Source organism: Chrysemys picta, chromosome 2 (assembly GCF_011386835.1).
Source record: "Chrysemys picta bellii isolate R12L10 chromosome 2, ASM1138683v2, whole genome shotgun sequence".
NCBI lineage: Eukaryota > Metazoa > Chordata > Testudines > Emydidae > Chrysemys > Chrysemys picta.
In genome coordinates, this window is record NC_088792.1 from 193,370,082 (window position 1) to 193,393,176 (window position 23,095).

At 40.9% G+C, this 23,095-nt stretch overlaps 1 long non-coding RNA gene across 1 annotated transcript; it reads left to right on the forward strand.

Moving 5' to 3' along the window:
• Positions 1 to 1,390: 1,390 nt before the first annotated feature.
• LOC135981667 (uncharacterized) lies at positions 1,391 to 22,199 on the forward strand. The gene is made up of 3 exons (XR_010598806.1): positions 1,391 to 3,204; positions 18,680 to 18,800; positions 21,834 to 22,199. It is a non-coding gene; the product is annotated as an uncharacterized LOC135981667 (long non-coding RNA).
• Positions 22,200 to 23,095: the final 896 nt, after the last annotated feature.

Sequence of the window (23,095 nt, forward strand, 5' to 3'; positions counted from 1 at the left end):
TTCCCTGAGAAAGAGCGGAAAAAGTCTATAGAGTTCAGGTTGGGGTCGATGACCTTTACCCTGAAAAGGGTGAGATAATAAATGACCTGGCCAGAGGGCTGGACGCCTGAGAGTAGGCTGACCATTGCAATGCTAGAAATGCTATGCCTGGCCATGAAGGGATGCATTGGCTGGTAAGAGACCTGTGATGCTGCCCTGATGTACGTACAAAACAAGAGACAAGTGGACACACCAAGCTAACAGAGGGAACACAGGGATAACAGTGAGGCAGTAATTGTTTATACAACAGGGTTAACTCATTACATGGGTGTTGTGCAGATATTATGCTAACAATTGGTTCCCATCTTGAGTCCCTATGTAGAGTGTTTGATAGCTCTGGTCAAGGCCGGCTCCAAGCACCAGCTTAACAAGCAGGTGCTTGGGGTGGCCCAGGGAGAGGGGCGGCACCTGCAGCAATTCAGGGGCAGCAGGTCCCTCACTCCCTCTAGGAGCGAAGGACCTGTCGCTGAACTACCGCCGCCGATCGCAGCTTTTTTTTTTTTTCAATTGCCACCGCCGATCGCGGCTTTTTTTGTTTTTTTTGCTTGGGGCGGCAGAAATGCTGGAGCCGGCCCTGGCTCTGGTTGGCAGTTTAATATAGAAGTACTGAGATTGGTTTAAGTGTAAGAACCTTAGGGAAATCACTATCTATGCTCAACTGCTTTGCCTTTAAACTGTTAAGGCTTCTCTAGCGCTTTGATGATGGGGACATTGGCAAGTCATAATGTATAATAGTCCACATCCTATAGCCATTATCATTTATTGCATGCAGACAATGTGCTTGGTACATTTAAATATAGTCCCTACCCCAAGGAGCTTCTAATGTAATTGGTGAGATGAGAAAGGAAACAAAAGTTCAGGCTTAAACATCCCTTATTCACTAAAGATACAGCTTACTCTGTCCCATACTGTGCAGTGCAGTAAACCACATTTTCTCAACAGAGCTGTGTTAAAAAGGGCAATGCTGTAAGGTAGGTGCTATTTGAAGGACAAGATACACTGACACCACATTACTATGATAGTGTTGTACATTGACTGATTAGCTGTTCACTTAAAGAACTGTTAAATCAACCAGTTGTTTTTACTTTTGTCTGTGGAGTAGGGAGTAGCCCACCATCATGCCTGTATATCAGGTGCAAAACGAAATGTAGAGAAAACGGTCAAAGCCTGTTTTAGATTTATGCTTTGCTTTTTCAGTGATCGGTGTAAAGCACATGAATTGGCTTATTTATATTTAATATATTAAATCAAATAGTGAAATGACTATTATACAGAGTAGTAAAATAATTACAAAAGCATCCAAACTAATATGAAAGGTAGAGACAAAACACAAATATACAAGGCTAGCTCTGGATTTGGGAATCTCCCACACTTTAACCAATGCATGGTAGACAATTTTATATTAGGAGCTAGATTCTCAGCTAGTATAAATCAGCATAGCGCCATTAACTTCCATGGAACCAGCTGAGGAGCTGGCCCCATCTGTACAGATGATACAAAATGTAATTGTGAGGAAGTGATAATAGAAACAGTTCCTTTGAAAACAAGGACAAAATAAAGGTGTTGGTTTTTTTTCTGTGCCAGTGGATAGAAATGAGTATTTTACCACTGTACCTGCAGCTCTTTAATGAGTGGCAATTTATGTGCTGATCAGAAAAAGACAATTATTGGCCCAATAATTCATGTGCTGATCAGAAAAATCCAATTATTGTGAGGAATCTTTTAAAATAGCCTGTGAAGTTTGGTTTGGTTTGGTTTGGATATTAGGCATTTAATTGTTGTTTGGAAATCAGAGGCTAGGTTTTCGATATTTTTTTTCTCTTCAGAAATGCAATGCCTGATAGAAACTCAGAAGGATTATTAATTTTGTTTGATAGCAATTTTACAGCATGCCATGCACTATTAATCTTTAAAGTGCCCAGCAGCAAAAGGCAATGCTGTTGGACATCTCTGGAGGCTGTTGCATTAGCAATCAGAGGTATGAATGCTTTCAAAAATGACAAACCAGGAAAAAAAGAACTATGGTATCTGTGTCTTGGGAAATCAAGGACAATCTGCTCTGCAATTGAGTATTTAGAAATACCAAATGTTTGTAGTTAAATGGATAACTGATTGTTACCTTCGCAGTGACTGTGGCTCACCCTGGTAGGGGGAAAAAAGGGGGAAATGGTTATCCTAGAGCCCAGCGACAAATTGATTAGCATGCAGTGCATCTTCCTGAGTCACCACGACCTGCTCTACAATTTCTACTTGACATTTAGGAGGAAGGAGAAAAAAGCAGCTTGTAAATGAACACTCATGTATTTATTTATTTATTGGAGTCCATGAAGAGACTATTTTCAATTTGGTTTCTTTGTGCTTCTTGCCAGGCCCTAAGAAAGACTGACGAGGCCTCTGTGGGAGGTTCATGTTGATTAAGCTTTCAGTTTATCCACATGGCTCTGCAGGAATGTACCTACCTCATTTTGTCCCTCCCAGTAATTAACACCTGCACTAAGACTGATAGTGGCAAATCCAGAGTGGAGAATTAAGCAGGTGGTTTTATTATCCATTCTTGTGTTCTTGTTCACCTTTCTCTACATTTAGTGTCACAAAAAGATGTTCAGAATCATGGAACCAACAGCTGTGCTCTGCCACCATATCCCAACTGTTTTCCACCTGTTCCAGTTGCATTGTATTAGCAGATGCAGGTGGAGCATGTCTGCTGAGTGCCAAATCTTGAGTACCAATTCAATGCAGTGAGGAGCCATGGCTGGAACTTTAACAATTCAATATGCTAAATACTATGGATGCATTCATTATAGACTCCAGTAATCTACACAAGTGAGTTCTTTTCTCTCCACAGGTAACTGACAGGGAGACTGAGTTGAAAGAAGAGTGTATCATAATGTACAGACAAGAGTATATATTTCTATTCTACCTCTGAGTAGCAGAAGCTGATGCAGGAGAGCCTTTTTTTCTGCAGAAAAGGTCTGGAAAAGATCTTCTGACAATTAGAGCCACTTTACCAACTCTTCTGTCTGCAGTAGACCGCAACCAGAAGGCAACTATCTGCTTGAACTGCTGTGACCAAGTCAGCCGTGGAACCTACAAATGTGGGTGCCTCCGTCTCGCAAATATGCAGACTCCCCTCCAACTTCTAACAGGAGCCACAGCAGAAACAAGGTAAAACCTGTTTTGGCTACTTCCTATTCTTCTGTCACCAGGGGTGTCTCCCGGAAAGGCTGGCTCCATTCCTCTCTGAAGTAGACCTAGCTATAGTGACCCACAACTTTGTAACCTCAAGGCTAAATTACTGAAACAGGGCTTTAATTAGAGCTACTGTTGAAAAGGTAGAGAATGTGGCATGGCATGCAGATTCTGAGAGCTCACTCCAGACTGAGGGGCAGCATGGAAAGCATAGGGACACTTGTGGGAGAAGGACACAGGAGGAGAATGATGGGAGGTGGAATTTCCAGAATATAGGGCAGAGCTGTGCAGACAATTAAAAGTGAGGGCAGGGAGTTTGAATTTTTCTAATTAAAAGGGATTTATTCACCACTAAAATAGAGATACTCTGCTTGCATTTTTTTAAACATGAGAACAAATATACTATTGTTCATCACACCATCCTGTTAGTTTACTCTGAATTACCCATATATGTGCTTATGCGCTTCAGTTCTGTTCTAACTGATTAAGTCCACTTGCAAAACAGAGTAAATGAAAGTGGACAGTACACTTTACTATGGCCAACAGCTTGATCCACCCACTGCACATACTGGAACCGGTCTGAGGCTCAACAAGCATTCTGCATTTGACAGGCATAATATCAGTTTAATATCGTGTAGGAGACAGAGGGGAAAAAAAAGTTCCTGTAACATCCTATTCTCTATCACTCTGCTTTTTGCCAATTCAGATTTTAAGAGCTATAAAATAGCAGAAGTTGTTTTTCCTACATTGGACCATAATGATTACATTTTGGATCTATGTGAATGAAATTGGATTGCTGTTATAAATAAATAATGGAGGAACTTTGGTGCACAAATAGAAACAAATTTTGCCCTCATGTATGGTGTGTAATTCCGATTGTTTTTAATGGAAGTTGTGTATGTATGTTTGAAGGAAAAATTGGCTGAAATAGCCATTATTGCTATTCATGTGTATATGACTGGAAGGCAGATTCTCAGTTGTAAACAAAATATTAAAGACTGGATTGTTGCCCAGCCTATGTGCCTGTGCAGGGGCATAAGGGAAAGTAAGACCTGCTGTGTGCCTGCTGGTCTCTCCCTAGAACTGACCGAGTAGAATTGGGGGGTGTGTGTATGTAGTAACTTGCAACTGGTATGGACCAGCAGTAGATTACTTCCCCCTTTTACTCCCCAAGCTCTAGACGAATGGGGGAGCGGGGGGAGGAGGGAGAGAATACTCTGAGGTACAGTTCCTTCCCAGCACTGCTTCTGGGGCAATGCACCAATGAACCACCCTACACACAGGGCTTGTGGCAGAACCGCTATCTAGCCCTGAAACATAACCTAAACTAGATTTTTATGAGACTAAAGGTCATTTATTCTCTTGTCCTCCATTCCTGAACTGCAATGCTTAAGGGAAAAAGTGGTTAATAACATTTTGTTGAAAGAGCTGGAAAAAACAGAAAGTGAAATTGATGAGTCACCTAAACATTATTAAGTATCAGAGGGGTAGCTGTGTTACTCTGGATCTGTAAACAGCAACAAAGAGTCCTGTGGCACCTTATAGACTAACAGATATATTGGAGCATAAGCTTTTGTGGGTGAATACCCACTTTGTCAGACGTATGGTTGCTTCTGAAATACATTTATCCTAAAAATATAATGTTTTGGCATTATTGTCTGCCCTGGCTTAAAACAAGAATGAAGCATGAAGACTGAAAACATACAGAGGTACTGTATTATCCTGAATGTTTGGAATGTAATCAAATTAATCATAATGTTTCTGATTCCCCACTATGTCCAAGTGCTTTCCTATGCTATGTCCCATGTTCTCTGTGTTCCACTCCTATGCCCATACAGTAATGCCTGATCCTGCAGTGTGTTGAGAACTCACTGACTTCCTTATTCATTCAGTGGGAGCTAAGGATGTTCAGTACTCTTCAGGAAATGGGCCATTTCCTGATTATCTTCTTCATGCCCACTCTGGTTTGAGCAGCACTGGTGGTGCAAAGCAGCTGTAAAGACAGTTTAACAGACATTGGGTAGTGTAGAGTCACAATAGCAGCTCCTACATCCTCCTCTCCTTCCTTACCCCAACAAAGAGGATGCATTTGAAGGAAAGGGGGCACCCTGGGATGACTTATTGGCCTTGTGAGCCCCAAATGACAGATTTGTCCCTTGGGGGCAGTTGGCAACCAGGGCAAGTTAGAGCAGTACAGAAGCTGCTCTGATTTTCAGCAATGATTAGTCTGCTGTCAGATGGCCTCAGGATTAGAGATTATAGAGGTGGTTTAAAAATTCTTTGCACAAACTCTTATGTGTATGACATAGTTTGGTTCTTCCACTGCATCTCCTTTTCAGCCAGCTGGTCTTAGTGAATGCCTACAACTCAGACAGCCCCTCTTTGTCACTTTCCTCTTCAGGCATTTATACAGCTAAACCTGTGGGATGATCCCAAACCCAAGACTCCCATACATCAGGGCACCTCATGTTTGGGCCTGTCAGGCACGTGTGTGTTCTACTCTCATGATTTTCAAATGTAAGAAAATCAAATTGGAATAAAAACCCACCTTAAAATTGTTCTTTTGTGTTTATACCCTGTACATATTTCCCTCAATTAAAATGGTTACAAAAATATTGTATACTTTGCATATTTACTTGTCAGTTACATGTATGTTCATGAACTATACTGCTAAATACTTTTTATATATATATGATTAGCAACTTATCTGCCTTTGGTTTGTTTTACCTTTTTGTTTGCATTCTGAGTTTGTATTTTATAAAAACCTGATACAATCTTTTTAAATGCCCATTGGTCCTGAATTTAAAAGCCTGATTCTCCAGTTCTTAACTGTGAAGCACTTAATTGAAACCAACGAAAGATTTGGTTGATTAAGGAATGTAGAATTAAGCCCAATGCCATTGATTTTAAAGCATTAAAACCAAAATATTTTGGGCCTGATTTGGCCATCCTTGCTCACATTATTTCACCTTACTCTGAAAGTAGTATATTGAGTCAGTGAGACTACTCACAGAGTAGGTACTATGCAGTGTGGGTAACGGTGGAAAAATCTAGCTCTTAAAATGGAAGATAATGACATCTGCCTGTATTTTGCCTATATGCTACTCCACAAGAATGGAGCCCAGTTTTCCAGTCTGCATAAGCAGTCTCCACTGACTTTAAGCATGAGTAAAGCTTACATATTCAGGACTCTAAATATGCTCCTTCTTCCTTAAGTTCAACTTCACTTAGTCAAAATCATTGACAGTTCTTTTATAATAAAAGGTAAGCTTTATAATAAAAGGTAGGCTTATTATAACCTATAACACCTCAACTCTGTTGTGTGTTCCTCTACTATGGTCATCTCATCTATCACTTAAGTAAGAAAATAACTTGTACTATTAACAATCCTGTTTTCTTTAACCAAAAAATGAATATTTAAATATACAAATATATCTAAATATCAAAGGCAACTAAACATAAAAACCGACTTCAAAAAGAAAAGTTTCTTTCAGTTGATTGCATTATAATTGTACCTTTTCCCCTCTATTATTACTGCAGTATGGAGAATCCCTGGAAAAAATTGGCATAAAACATAGTAAAATTCTCTTTTAATCTAGCTATAAGATCTATTGGTGGTATTCACCATTTCTATCTAAATTTATGGAACAGGTGCTTGTTACCTGAGGTTTTCAGAACCCCCTAGGAGAAACTTAACTATTTCACTCCAGGTGTTGTCAGGAATAAATCAATAGGAACACAGCTATTCCATCTGATAAGAATCATGCAAGTAAGGTGCTCTATCTGAAACTGCAGTTTATTAGATTTAAGCACACACAAACATAAGCAATAGATTTAGAACAGGGGTCTCAAACTCAAATGACCAAGAGGGACACATGAGGACTAGTACATTGGCCCGAGGGCCCCATTACTGACACCTCCCCTCGCCCTCGCCCCCGCCCCCACTCCACCCCTTCCATGAGGCCCCGCTCCTGCCCCGCCTCTTTCCACCCCTTCCCTGCCCCCATTCCAACCCCTTCCCTGAAATCCCCACCCCAATTCTGCCCCCTCCCTGCCCCCAGGGGGTGCAGGAGGGGTGTAGGGTGTGGTGGGGGCTCAGGGCAGGGAGTTGGGGTGTGGGGTGCAGGAGGGGTGAGCGGTACAGCAAGGGGTCAGTGTGCAGGGTGCGGCAGGGGGCTCAGAGCAGGGGGTTGGGGTGCAAGAGGAGTGTGGGGTGCGGCAGGGGGTTCAGGGCAGGGGGTCGGGGTGCAGGAGGGGTGCGGTATGGGTCTCAGGGCAGTGGGTTGGGATGCAGGAGGAGTTCAGGGGGCAGGATCTGGCCCGGCATGTACTGGGCGCAGGGCAGGCTCCCTGCCTGCCTGTCTGCCCTGCCCCCGCAAGAGGCTGGAACATGGGGAAGGGGGGGCGGAGGGGCTGTGCGTTTCTGTTGCTTGAGGCACCACTTCCAGCAGCTCCCATTGGCCGCCGTTCCCCGTTCCCAGCCAATTGGAGCTGCTGGGGGTGCTGCCTAAAGCAACAGCCACACACAGCCCCTCCGCCCCCCCTTCCCCACGTTCCAGCCTCTTCCCGGAGCTGCGCAGGGCAGGGCAGGCAGGGAGCCTGCCCTGCTCCCGGTGCTCATCCGGCCACTCTGGTAAACACTGGGGGAGGGCTGCGAGGGGCTTGCGGGCTGCAGAAAATCACGCCGCGTGTTTGAGACCCCTGGTTTAGAACATCCCAGATATTGACCCCACATCTGGAATAGTATTGAATAATTAACAGCAGATTTGCATTGGCCAGTTGCTCACCCACTGGGGAGAAAGGGTGTCAGGAAAAACTTCTCTCAAGATGGCTTCAGAGGACTGCTCCAAAGTACACTCTGTTAGCTAATCTTTTATAACTAACTTCTACAAATCATCACTTTTCTAACTTTCAATAAACTTGTAATATCAGAGGCGTCTAGACTCAAGGTTTTCCAACCACCAAGATTTTTAGTCTCAATTGTTTAATTGTCCCCTCCTCCCATTCTGATTAGCAGAAACTGCCAGGTCGATCTGACCTTGCTTCTAAAAGCCTGTCTCAAAACTAACCCATAACTATGTGGTGTTCTATTTCATTACTTCAGGGTGGCTGAATACACATAATATGGTTGCAATTAACTTGATCACATTCTGGGGTATTCACACTCCTCAAATGCAGGGCAACCGTGCTCAGTAAAAAAACAAGATGTGAGATATCAAACAGTTTTACTATTGTCCCACAGTTTTACTACTACTCTGTGCATATTTATTTTAATGTGGCTATTATAGAAGTTTTTCAAAAAACACAACTTATTAACCTACTGTACTAGTCAACTAAAGACTATAGGGAAGGCAAAGCCTTAAATTGGACATCTCCATAATTGCCTGATTGTTACTTATATGAGGTCATACCCAGTTATTTCGGTGTATACAGATATTCTCACTGATTTTTGACGGGAATGCTCATGTCAGCAGAAGACTACTTGCCAAGGATTGCAGTAACAGGTCATGTGCTGGTCCCAATGATAGCTTTTCTTCCTGTGAGTGGGGATAGATTAGAAAAGCTAGAGATTGAAACAGAAGCCTAATTTGGATATATACTGCTTTTTTGCTCTGTTCACACCTTTAAGCCCTCACATAAGCACAATGCCGGCTCCAGCTTTTTTGCTGCCCCAAGCCGCGAAAAAAAAAAAGAACCCAATTGAGCTGCTGACAAAGTGCCGCCGAAGAGGAAGACAGCGAGTGAAGGACCCGCCACTGAATTGCCGCCGATCCGGAGCGGGCCGATTGAGCTGCCGCTGAAGTGCCGCCGCCACCAATCCGCACGTTCCACCTCGACAACGGATGCACTGCCGCCCCTTTCTATTGGCCGTCCCAGGCACCTGCTTCCTCGCTGGTGCCTGGAGCCAGCCCTGCATAAGCACATTTTGTTTGCAGAGAAAAACAAAACAAAAAAAGGTTTAATTTATGAAAGCTACTTATATTTTTAAATGAATATGTGTTGGTGGTAAAATATCTTTAATAATGGAACTGACGTTTAGATAATACTGAGGAGAAAAAAACTACCTAATTTTCTAACACATGTATTATTCATATAATGAATTTGATTGGTTATCCACTATTTGAATGTATTGGTCTTCCATAGGAAGGAGGGCTGGATGCCTTTTTTCTGTTCTGGCCTCTCTATTTGGAAATGTTTATCTGATTTAAACATGTTTTCTCTGGGGCACTAAGAGCCATCACCTTATATTGGTGATTTTGTTTACAGCTATTCAGTCATTTTGGATTTTATATTCTTTGAACATTTGGGCCCTTAGATTAAGTATTTGTTTTAAGTACAAATCTATGCTGATGCTGAGGCAGTAGCAAACATTTTGCTTGTTAAGTAGTGCTTCCAAATTAATTGTTGTTTGCAGTGATGGGGTAGCCATGTTGGTCCTAGGATATAAGAGAGACAAGATGTGGAGGTATTATCCTTTACTGGACCAACTGCAGGTCCTGAAGAAGAGCTCTGTGTAGCTCAAAATCTTGTCTCTTTCATCAACCAAAGTAGGTCCTATAAAAGATATTACGTCACCTACCTTGTCTTTCTAAATTAATTCAGACTGTTCAAACCATTCCACTCCAGGCTGCCAAATCCACCTGGAGATTTCCACATTTTAAGGTCAGTTGTGAGGGAGAAATCAATATGAACATGGGCTATTTCATTTATCTTCTTCTTTTGACTCATCAGCTTCAGAAAAAAAATCACTCTCCTTTGCAACTTCAGGAGTGGTACCATCATGAGATTTATCCTAGAAACCTAATCCTCAAAGCTATCAGTCACTGGTACTTCAGTAATAACATGCATATTGGGAGACTTTTTTGCAGGCAAGATTAAAAGAATTGTATTTAATATTTGTATACATGGGAGAGGCAAAAGAGTTCTCATTTTAGGTGAGAAGTTTATGAAGTCCAACAACTGTGGATTGCCCATCAACGACTGGACGTAGGTATGTCAGCAACTTGGTTATAACTTGGTGTGAAATACATAAGATAAGCAATTTTTAACATCAAATAAACATAAGGTTCTGCATTAGCAGAGAGAGAGAGAGAGAGAGCAGACAGGTGTTATGTTAAACACACTGTTCACCTTCTTAGTCAAAATTTGTGAACCAAACTTTGGGTCAGCTTTGATATCCTTATTTGCATTGACTAGCACTAAGCTGCTTGAGTTACCCAACTGACTCCAAAGGGACTACTTGTAGAATAAGGTGCTACCCATTATAAATAAAGGTATCAGGATCTGGCCATTGATTTTTAAAAGTTGTGCACTTGTTGGCTCCTAAAGAGCACACATTAACCACGCTAAAGCTAAATAACTAACAACATATTTTTAAAGATAAACATCAAACAGTTCTACTTACAGAGGTCTCCTAGAGAAAGAAAAGAGAGAATCATAAGTGAGAGATGGAGAAGATTAGCTCCCTGTGAGTTGTGTATTGTACATTTATTGTTAATCATTTGTCTTACAGTAGCACCAAATGACTCCAGCCAGGGTCCCCCACTTTTCCTAGTAGATGAAGAATCAAACCCTGCCGTAGACAGCTAGCCCTGGGAGATCAGTCTATGGTCTCTCAGATCTCACTGTAAGGAAGATTTCCCAGATTTTTGTCTCAAATTTTACTTTTATTTACATCATTCAATTTCTTTTGGTTATATTGTTTGTGTGTTACCCTAAATAATTTAATACTTTCTTCCCATCCTTGGTATTTGCACACTTCAGATATTTTTAGAAGTTATATTTAGCTCTTTCAAATGTTCTCATTGTCATGCTGTCTGGAGTGGCTCACAAGCAAGAATTCCAACCTCAGGGCAGACTCAGAAGCAGGATGCAAACCCCAAACTGGTTGTGAATGCTATATGTAGATTTCAGCAATCCAGTAACAAGTGTAAACTCCTCAAGCCTTAACAAGGAGTCACAGACAGTCCCCTTGGATATTCTGAGATATTTTCCACCCAGGCAAGCTTGACTCTGTTGTGGATGGCCACTTTACACCAAAGATCACAAAATATTCAGGTTACTCCAAGTCCCAAAGGACAAGTCACATATCCCAGGTTAACTTATGCCTTGGATCTCACACCAAAGACAACGCTTGTCGTCAGCCCTGTAACAAATGAATTAAGGATTTATTAACTAGGAAAAAGAAATGAGAAAATTATTTACAAGGTTACAGCAGGTAACTTAGGTATAAAAAAAATGTGTTAGTAAGCAGACTCTGTATGTCCTTTAGGGTTAACCTATGCAAAACAACTGGGAACTCCTTGCATATGCTTAGAAGTTCTCCCTCTCCCCCCGCAGAGTTCTAGCAGCAAAGGAATAATAAAATTCTCTTCCCCCAGTGTTCAAGTTGTGTTGGGATGACAACTTGGGCACATACCCCACGCTGTTTGGAATGACTCACAACTGTGAGTGCCAATCTCAGGTCAGACTGACAGAAAACAGAAAATATGCATTAACAGGTGTGTTGTGAGCAAGACACGAGAAGTCATTCTTCCGCTCTACTCTGCTCTGGTTAGGCCTCAGCTGGAGTATTGTGTCCAGTTCTGGGCGCCGCATTTTAAAAAAGATGTGGAGAAATTGGAAAGGGTCCAAAGAAGAGCAACAAGAATGATTAAAGGTCTTGAGAACATGACCTATGAAGGAAGGCTGAAAGAACTGGGTTTGTTTAGTTTGGAGAAGAGAAGACTGAGAGGGGACATGATAGCAGTTTTCAGGTATCTAAAAGGGTGTCATAAGGAGGAGGGAGAGAACTTGTTCACCTTAGCCTCTAAGGATAGAACCAGAAACAATGGGTTTAAACTGCAGCAAGGGAGGTCTAGGTTGGACATTAGGAAAAAGTTCCTAACTGTCAGGGTGGTTAAACACTGGAACAAATTGCCTAGGGAGGTTGTGGAATCTCCGTCTCTGGAGATATTTAAGAGTAGGTTAGATAAATGTCTATCAGGGATGGTCTAGACAGTATTTGGTCCTGCCATGCGGGCAGGGGACTGGACTCGATGACCTCTCGAGGTCCCTTCCAGTCCTTGAATCTATGAAAACAGGGCAGACACCCCAAACTGTGCATTCTTGGATCACTATATTAGTCTTACCATGGAGTCACAGGCAGTCCCATTAAGGGTCTCCAGCCTCTCTTACTACCCCGACAACTGGACTTTGTGATCCTAGTTGCTATACCAAATATCATATCGCATTAGGTTATACTCAATCCCAAAGGGTAAGTCACTTACCTCAGGTCAATGGATACTCTCGATCTCACACCAAAGACCATTTTGGCAACCAATTTCTCTAAATAAACTAACTAAAGGTTTATTAGCTAAGAAAAATAAATGAAAGTTATTGAGAGGTTAAAGCAGGTAAAATACATTAACAGGTGAGTCTAAGTTTGTAAGTCCAAAATTATAGCAGAGATGTAGCAATCTGCTAGTTTTCTATAAGTCTCTCAGGGTTACCCAAAATAACTTTGGGGATCTCTGTCTTGCATCCGAAATGCTTCCCTGTGCATGTCCAAATAGTTCAGAGATACAGAATCATTCCCTCAATCCATTCTTATAGCAATCCACTAAAAGCTATCTGGCAAGTGTTTTCATTCACATGGGCTTTTCCTTTGTTGACTAAATGCAGATGGAGACTGTGAATTTCCATTATTGAACACAATGACCCATGCTTTGAAGTTAGCCACCTTCTTCGTTTACATTTCCAAGGCTCTAATCATGTTTGATGGGTAAACGTAATTACCACGATATACTCTATGTAAATTGTAATGTAATTGCACACAACAATCCTTCATTACTTTTCATGAAGTTTATAGATCAAGTAGATTCTCATTTTAATATTAGGGTTAATTAAGTACAGTAAATGTAATGCGATAATCAGCAGGTTATTGATAAGTGAAGACAATATCATTCACATTTCCTTTGAACTAAATTAATACCCGAGTGAATTAGTACACTTAACATTTGATATCCACACACAAGTGAATTGTCCTGACACTCTGGTATGCCCTGGCATCTGGCCTGTCAGCATCACAGTACACTCTCCAGGCCTGTGCGGGGAAGCAATCACCAAAGTCTTTGTTCCACAATGTCCCAGCACTCATGTGCTTTGTCCTAGGCTCCATGATATGCAGTCCCAGGGTACCACCATCCTCTCATCATTTCATAGATCAAAACTCCGTCTTAATCCTTAATCCTTCCTGATGGGCAGGAAATACAGGTTGTGTGGTGAACAACTTGGTAATACTTCTCCCCTGACTGAGGGATTTACAGTCTTAGCAAACATTTTTATAGTTACAGAGAACATATAAACATTACCTTATAACATGGGATGCAGATATAAGTAGGATTAATATACGCAGCATCCTACAAGCATTCCATAAAGTATAGACACTAAACACATTCTTATAACACTAATATCTATTTTAATTATATTAACCCACATGTAAGCCAGACTGGTTTCCAACTATGCATTTGTCAGTGTTCAGTGAGGCCTGAGGCACCTGGTCTGTCAGCATCACTCTCATTCTTCCTCCTTTGCTATTCCCTGTATTCCCCTAGTATATATTCTATTTGTACCTTTTTATTTTTTTTACTCTTGATTCCTACACAGTTTCAGATGCCAGTTTAGGGCCTAGCCTAGATCCGGTTTTGAAAGCAATTAGTGGATTGAGTAACAAGTGGGTTAAGACTGAGTTCTGGTCTATGAAATGCTGAGAGAGTTGTGGTCCTCTGGGACTGCATATCACAAAGCTGAGTTCAAAGCACATGTGTGCTGAGGAGAAAATGTTCTTGATCAGGGAGGTTCTGGCTATGGAACAACCTTCCAAAGGAGATTAGATTAACCTGGAGTCTTCCCATCTTTGGGAAATGCTGCAATTTTTTCCCCAAAAAATCCTTTCCACCACAGCAAGAATGACATGCTCAACAGTGACATTCCCATCTATGCAAGTCAACCAAAAAGACATTGACTCTGCGGTTATACATACCTCCAGCTTCCATCCAGGACACACCACACGATCCATTGTCTGCAGCCAAGCTCTAAGATATAACCGCATTTGCTCCAATCCCTCAGATAGAGACAAGCACCTACAAGATCTCTATCAAGCATTCTTAAAATTACAATACCCACCTGCTGTAGTGAAAAAACAGATTGACAGAGCCAGATGAGTACCCAGAAGTCACCTCCTACAAGACAGGCCCAACAAAGAAAATAACAGAACACCACTAGCTGTCACCTTCAGCCCCCAACCAAAACCTCTCCAGCGCATCATCAGAGATCTACAACCTATCCTGAAAGATGATCCTTTACTCTCACAGATCTTGGGAGACAGACCTGTCCTCGCTTACAGACAACCCCCCAACCTAAAGCAAATACTCATCAGCAACCACACATCACTGAACAAAACCACTGACCCAGGAACCTATCCTTGTAACAAAGCCCTATGCCAACTCTGTCCATATATCTATTCAAGTGACATCATCATAGGACCTAATCACATCAGCCATACCATCAGGGGCTCGTTCACCTGCACATCTACCAATGTGATATATGCCATCATGTGCCAGCAATGCCCCTCTGCCATGTACGTTGGCCAAACCGGACAGTCTCTACGCAAAAGAATTAATGGACACAAATCTGACATCAGGAATCATAATACTCAAAAACCAGTGGGAGAACACTTTAACCTGTCTGGTCATTCAATGTCAGACCTGCGGGTGGCTATATTACAACAGAAAAACTTCAAAAACAGACTCCAACGGGAGACTGCTGAGCTGGAATTGATATGCAAACTAGACACAATCAACAAAGGATTGAATAAGGACTGGGAATGGCTGAGCCATTACAAACATTGAATCTATCTCCCCTTGTAAGTATTCTCACACTTCTTATCAAACTGTCTGTACTGGGCTATCTTGATTATCAATTCAAAAGTTTTTTTTTTCTCTTAATTGGTCTCTCAGAATTGGTAAGACAACTCCCACCTGTTTATGCTCTCTGTATGTGTGTGTATATATATCTCCTCAATATTTATTCCACTCTGTATGCATCTGAAGAAGTGGGCTGTAGTCCACGAAAGTTTATGCTCTAATAAATTTGTTAGTCTCTAAGGTGCCACAAGTACTCCTGTTCTTTTTGCGGATACAGACTAACACGGCTGCTACTCTGAAACCTGTCATAGTAGAAGGTATTGTACATTTGCAGGCAACATTAGGAAGCCGGAATGGTCCCTATACACTCTCACATTCCTGTACAGAGACACAAGATTTCCTGGGAGTCCCTTCTGTGTGTCAGGTTTCAGAGTAGCAGCGGTGTTAGTCTGTATCCGCAAAAAGAACAGGAGTACTTGTGGCACCTTAAAGACTAACGCATTTATTTGAGCGTAAGCTTTCGTGGGCTACAGCCTACTTCATTGGATGAATAGAATGGAACACACAGAGAGAAGATATTTATACATACAGAGAACATGAAAAGGTGGGAGTAGCCATACCAACTGTAAGAGGCCAATCAATTGAGATGAGCTATCATCAGCAGAAGAGAGAAAAAAACCTTTGAAGTGATAATCGAGATGACCCATGGAAGATGTGAGGATATTTTAACATATTTTAACATGAGGAAATATATTCAATTAGTGTAATGACCCAACCATTCCCAATCTCTGTTCAAACCTAAGTTAATTGTATCTAATTTGCATATTAATTCAAGTTCAGCTGTCTCTCTTTGGGGTCTGTTTTTGAAGTTTTTTTGTTGCAAAATTGCCATCCCCCACGAGCCGAGCACCCCAGCCCTCTGCCCTGAATCCCCCCCACACCCAGCCTTCTGCCCTGCACCTCCACACACACCCCAGCCCTCTGCCCTGACCCCTGAACCCCCCCACACCCCCAGCCTTCTGCCCTGCACTCCCCACACCCCCCAGCCCTCTGCCCTGACCCCTGAACCCCCCACACACCCAGCCTTCTGCCCGGCACCCCCCCACACACACACCCAGTCCTCTGCCCTGAACCCCCCCCCCCTCAGGTCTGGGGTCCCGGCTGCTGGCCTCTTGCCAGCCAGAGTCCTGGCTGCCAGCCCCGCTCAGCCCGCTGTCAGCCTAGGTGAACAGAACTCCAGGCTGGCAGCAGGCTGAACAGGCTGGTGGCATAAGATCAGCATTTTAATTTAGTTTTAAATGAAGCTTCTTAAACATTTTGAAAACCTTGTTTACTTTACATACAACAATAGTTTAGTTATATAATTTAGACTTATAGAGAGAGACCTTCTAAAAAACGTTAAAATGTATTACCGGCACACGAAATCTTAAATTAAAGTGAATAAATGAAGACTCGGCACACCACTTCTGAAAAGTTGCCTACCCATGGGTTAGAGAGATTGAAGTGTTCTCCCACTGGTTTTTGAAAGTTATGATTCCTGATGTCAGATTTGTGTCCATTTATTCTTTTGCGTAGAGACTGTCCGGTTTGGCCAATGTATATGGCAGAGGGGCATTGCTGTGTGTCAGTAGATAGCACTTTATGTAATTACATAACGAATAGACTGTTGACATACATGTGAATCTTAAGAGTATGCTAAGACTAGGGTTTTATTGCAATCAACTCCGAGATAAGTATTAATGAACTGAAGGCTATTTTAAAGCAATCCCACATACTTTTAACTACAGTAAATTGATTCTGTTCATAAGTCTTTCATCAGGTATCCATTTAGGATCAATTTATCATACAGCTGATAGAGTGTTTGCATAACTAGGATGCAGTAGAATTAATCATTTAATAGTTCTTAATCTGTCAACAAATAGGATGATCAATATTTTTGGCCACCTGCTGTTCAGTCTTCTTTTAATCTTTAACAGATATTCCCTTTATTGCTTCACTGGAACAAAGCCTTTTTTAAACTAATTAATTTGCATTTAAATGTATACTGCTGACATTTTGAAGACAGCATTCTGGGCTGAATGATTAAAATTAGCCACAGAATCTGGCAAAAGACTACAGAAGTGTATACCTAGGACCTTGAATGTTAACAGAGAGGTGGTTTCAAAGAATTGTACAACTATGGTAAAAAGGGGGCTGCATTCACTTCACACTGCATCACATCAACTTTGTCACAGGTACATTGGCCAGGAAAATTCATTTGTGCTGTCCCAGTTAGTTCTCTAATAATTAGTTCTCTAATTATTAATATTTAGATGGTTGGTGACATTCAGTCACCTGGTTCCTCTTCAAAAACACATGTATCATCCACTTTTGGAAAGTAAGCATGCTCCAGTATACAACTTCCACTCCAAGAAGACCAGGGTGGGGAGAAGGAAGCAAAATAGAAAGAAATAGGATAAAGGTTGGTAGACATTGAGGGGAGAGAGGACAAATAATGAATTAAAATGGAGGAGGAAGCAAGAACAGAAAGGATGGAAAACAGAACACTGAGCGTAAAAAGACATGAGAGAGAGAACAGATGAAAAAGAAATGTCTTGGAAAAACAAGTAAGTTGGTATTATAGAAATAAATATATGGAAACAAAAAAAGAAAATATATATTTTTATGTATGATGAATTAATCTGAGAAATGGAAACATTTTCTGAAAAACACTGAAGATTTTTTAATTGAAAATAGGAATGAATGTAGATTTGTACTGAATATAGTAACTTCCTTACCAGATCAGATCAGTGGTCCACCTAGCTCAGTATCCAATATTCCAGACGGTGACTAATAACAGATGCTTCACAAAAAGTGGCAAGAAACCCTTAAGTGGACAATTATGGCAGAATCCTCCCAATCTTCCTAACCCCCATCGCTTAGTGGTTGGCTCAAGCCCTGAATGGCCAGAGTTTGTTCCTTTTATTTAAAAAAAAACACACTTACTATTATGTAACTGGATATTGTCACCAAAGAAAATTTACCCCTGTGAAGAAGCCCACTATCCCACTTAAATCTGCAAAATAGTGTTTCTTCTATTATCTGTAGAAATAGCTGATCCTTTTAGAATCTTCATCACCTCAAACATGTCTTGTGGCAATGAGCACCAATGTTAGTTAAAATTTAGGCATGGTGTAAAATAAGTTATTTCCTTGTATCAGCTTCATAATTGTTGCCTTTTGGTGCCACTGACTGTCCTTTGGTTCTTGTTTCATGAAATGGGGTAAATAGAACCAAAGCAAAAATACCATAAGAAATAAAATAATAGGAAGAGAAAAGGGAAATAAGTGGGTTGCAGGAACAAGGAAGAAAGAGCATTGCATTTTTTAACTGCATTTGCTTTATACAGTATTTTGAATCTGAGATGTAATGGTGATTTGTATGTTTCTAAATGCCAACACAATCAGATTTTTTTTTCTTTGGCAGGTTGGAAAGAGTAAAACACTATTTCTAAATCTGGATCCTTTTTGAGTGCTATAGCTTATCCTCAGTTGTTTTGTTAACAGATATGACAAGCTTTATGACATGGGAAAGTGGCCAGGGAGAGATTGGACAGAGAGAGTCACCAGGACCATCATCACCTCAGTGAGAGGGAACAAGCCATGACTGCTACTCCCCAGCTAAGAGGTGGGGTATAAACAATAAGTACCAAGAGGAAATACTTCTTTCTCCTTCCACATAAAATCCCCAATTGCCCCTGATCCCAGGTCCTTAATTTGAGCTGCGAAATTCTCCCTCGTAATAATGCTATATTTCACCCCATTCCCACCTGCTGTCTAGGTTAGCTATTTATTTGGCCTTCATTCTCATAGTGACAAACTGTACCATTGTACCTGATTACCAGATTACTTTCCCACTCCAATGATGAAAAAAGACCAAACAACTCCTAATCGTGTGCCCCACAAATTCTCCTGTTCCCTCCCCTAGCTCTGAAACCCTTTGGTTTTCCCAGGTCCTAACAGATGAGTGCTGCAGTGTAATTAAGTATGGTCCAGGCCGAATTCTTCTGTTCATTGAAATTCCCATGGCAGGGTGAATAAATTAGTAAAACTACAACCAGTTTTGGTGCTGAATTAAATGCTAAAGCAAGTAACACAATATGCAGCATTGTGTTACTTGCATTAATTCTAATGCATTTGAATATTTAATTCCATAAAGCTCTGCTTTAAAAGAATCTTTGATTCATTCTGCACTGTTGCAGAAACTAAAATGTAAAATCAAGCATTAACCAGCTGCAGAAATTGTGGATAACAACTTGGTGCAGAATTTCCATCAAACTTCTTGTAAAATACTTGCAACCTTTCCTCTTTTTCAGGGCCTCTCTGAATGAATCAGTAAAATAACAAAATCTCAATTGTTAAATTTTCATTTTTTCCCCCTTTAATAGTTGCTGTCTCCAGATATTTTTGTAAATCACCCCAAGGTGTTTTTTAAATGAGAAGAGAGTTAAAGTGTTGTGTATGAACCAGATGGAATTACAGTTTTAGTAGCTCTGTAGCTGATTAAAAATAAAAAAAAGCAATTTGTATTTGTAAATGCTGAGAAGTTAAGGGGAAAAAATACTAACATTTTCAAGTACATCATGGCAAAATGTATTCAGTTCAGACTGAGTGTTTGCTGAGCAAGTTGAAATTAGAGAATATGTTAAATACAAAGTTTATATTATTTAAGTTGCAAACGTCAAGTACTCAAAAAAATTAAGGGATGCCAGTTGCAACCTTAATTCTGCCACCTTATGGATCTTTCCTGTGCAGTTAGGGAAGGAAGGGCCTTTGAAAAAATTGTATGTGATCATGTAATTAAAGACTGTACTGTAATGCACACATGCAAGGGGCAGAAAATCTAGGAGAGCATAAAGAATTCTGGAAATACAGACTTAATGTTACCCAAGTCCCAATTCTTCAATGACTTCTCTAGAACCCATGAGTTTACTACAGAATCAGAGTAATAGTTATAAAATGCAAAACAGGAAACTTTTTAAGGGCAACTTCTGAAGGTGAATTTCAAGGGATGGAATAACCACCGGATGATGCTAATTAGAATGATATAGACCAACTTTTCACCTGGGGACTAATTGCATCGTCACCAACGTTATTCTTGGCCTGAATCTGTTTGGGACTAGCCACATATCCAGCTGTTTTCTTTAGAAGATAATGTTTTGTCAATAAACTAGGTTTGTGAGAATTTACCTGCTCTAAAAATATGTAGGTTGTAGAGTATTGGGAAGGAGTTTAATGGAGAGTTTTAGTTAGCTAGCCTCCAGTATATTAAATGTACATTTTTTTCCCCTCTAAAGCCTTTGTAGTGTTTACTAAGTCAAAATGCTAGAAGAAAAATAATTTCATATGGATGTCACCTACATTCTATTGATTCTTTATCCCTTTTTTTCTTATCTGTATGCAAAGAAAACAGTTAGTAAGGATAGATAATCAATAACTTTTTTACAAATGTAATGCAGGCTACATTTACTCAGGACTCCTTGATAATTACATCCTGTTTGGAACCACTGTAGCATTGTCTCCCTTCTCCCCAATATATATAATGTGTTCATGATCAGCTTCACCTGAGACCTTTCCTTTGTGCAAATGACATCGCTTTTTATCCCAGCTTGAAATGAATGAAAAAGAAGATTCTCCATTCAAAGAGTCAAATGCTGCCATCATTTACTCCAGGGTAAATCCTAAAAACTCCACTGCATAGATGTGGAGTTACTCAGGATTTGCACTGGAGTACAAGATGGGAGAATTTGACCCAAAGAAAATTGGATAGGTACAGTGGAAACAGAAGCCTTTTCAAGCTGGGCAAGAAAAGTAAATGCCAAATACTAACTCTATTATCTTTTCTGACCTTATGGCTGTTAACGTGCTATTTTGACAGGGTGTCAGGTGGTCTGATTGTACAGAGATACAGTTGTTCTGCTGATGCACCCTCAGGGCCAGTCTAGGTGGGTCCTATTAGCTCCAGTTCAGGAGCATAAAAGTATTTGAGCCTCTCTCTGATAGAGAAGAATCCAGGGGCATAGGAATCCTTCAGGGAAAAACCTTAGAGGCAGCAAAGCTCAGGAGGAAGATGAGCTGAGGTTTAGTTTTGTTGTTGTTCGAGTAGAAAAATCCCAATGCATGTACAAGATTCAGTGGGAGTGAACTGTTTTGGGAGCAGGGTGGAAACTCCATCAGCTTACACATACAATACTAGAATGTCTTCCCTGTATTCTAAAGCCTTTTAGCTCCAGAAGAAAAATGGCACTTTCCTCTGGTGTTGCCGAGTCTGGTTTTATGGAGGAAAGTAAAGTTTTGGGCTCAGTGGGATTATGAAAATCTTTTTGCTTTAAGAGTGTATAGGTCAAGAAATAAAAGCATCTCATTATGAGTGATGAGGTAAAAAGTCAGATGTCCCATAAACTGCAGTGGTGAAATCAGAAGGTGTACATCTTCCTTTCCTCACTAAAGTCAGACAAAAAGCCAATGTATGAAGGCAGTGTACTTTTACTAATGATAAATTATAACAGATAAATGATAATTATACCATTGCAGGCCGTTAAACATTCCATGTATATATCAAAACTTTGGTAAGTAGTAAAGTTTTTAATTTGAGGGGGTATATATTATAATTAATATAATTACTATAATATTTTATCTTTTTATCGTTCAAATTCAATAGCTCTAGGCTTTCTGCAGATGCTTGGCTGTTGGCTCCCAGCCAACCTGGAAGCAATCCCATGTCAACAGCATAATCGTGACAGAGGGGAAAAAACAGCCAAGAAACTTTAGCTCCACCCTGTACAGGTAAAAAGACAGTCATGAAGATAGATTGGGATGTTGTCAACTGAATCCAAAGGAGCACTTAATGTGGAGGCAAAGTGACTGACTTTGGACGAGTCACTCTGCTTCTCGGTTCCTTTTCTCCCCCCCCCCCCCCCCTCTTTTTGTCTATATAAGCTTTTTCAATTTAGCCATGGTCTCATTGTGTGTTTGCCCAGTGCCTGGCCCAATGGGACACCAATCACAGCTGAGGGTTCTAGCTGCTTTGTAATATAAAAATTGTGTCTCTCAAAATTTAGTTGCCTTAGTTTTCTTCTAAAAATATATTGCTGACACCTGAAGATTGCTTACGTAACCGGATTCTATGAGAGTTTGAGTGTAGGCAGTGGGAGGGCGCTTGTGTGAGAGAGGTCTTTTCTTTTCTTTTCTTTTGTTGCTTTCTGTTTGGTTTCAGACAGTTGATTTCAACATGCTTACAATGGTGAGTTATAAAACCTACTGACCTAGTGATGAACGGGGGAGCCTCCCGTTCGAATTAAATTCAAATCAGTTCACACACCATGTCTCCATTAAAAGAAATTCCTGTGCAGCCAAGAAGACCAGCCACGGGTGAGAACTTAGATGTTATAGATGGCAGCCTCTCCATAGGCTGTTCTTTTACATAGTGCTAATGGCTATTAGAGTGCTGAAATATGAAGGAGGGGGGCAGAGAGAGAGTGAGAGAAGTTGGACTCCTGCAGCCGCCACACACAGAGCTGTTACCCAAGTAACAACTAAACAAATTAGCATCTGGCACATGGTGAGATGCCAGCTTCCTGATTGCCACAAAGCAACACATTTATATTTTAAATTGTTTAGTCACAACTCAGACACAGAAGAAAGCAAAACCAAAGCTAAATTTGGCAAGGTAAAATGAGGAGCAGGTTAACAGCATGCGTGCTGTCTTGAGCAATATGTAGCTAATGGATAGAGACAGATAAAGTTTCATTACCATTCAGAATTCAGAGTTTTAAATAAATTAGTTATCCTGTCAATATCCTCGTGACTTATAGACTCATAGACTTTAAGGTCAGAAGGGACCATTATGATCATCTGGTCTGACCCCCTGCATGCTGCAGGCCACAAAACCGTCCCTACCCCTTCCCTGGACTCTGCTGTTGA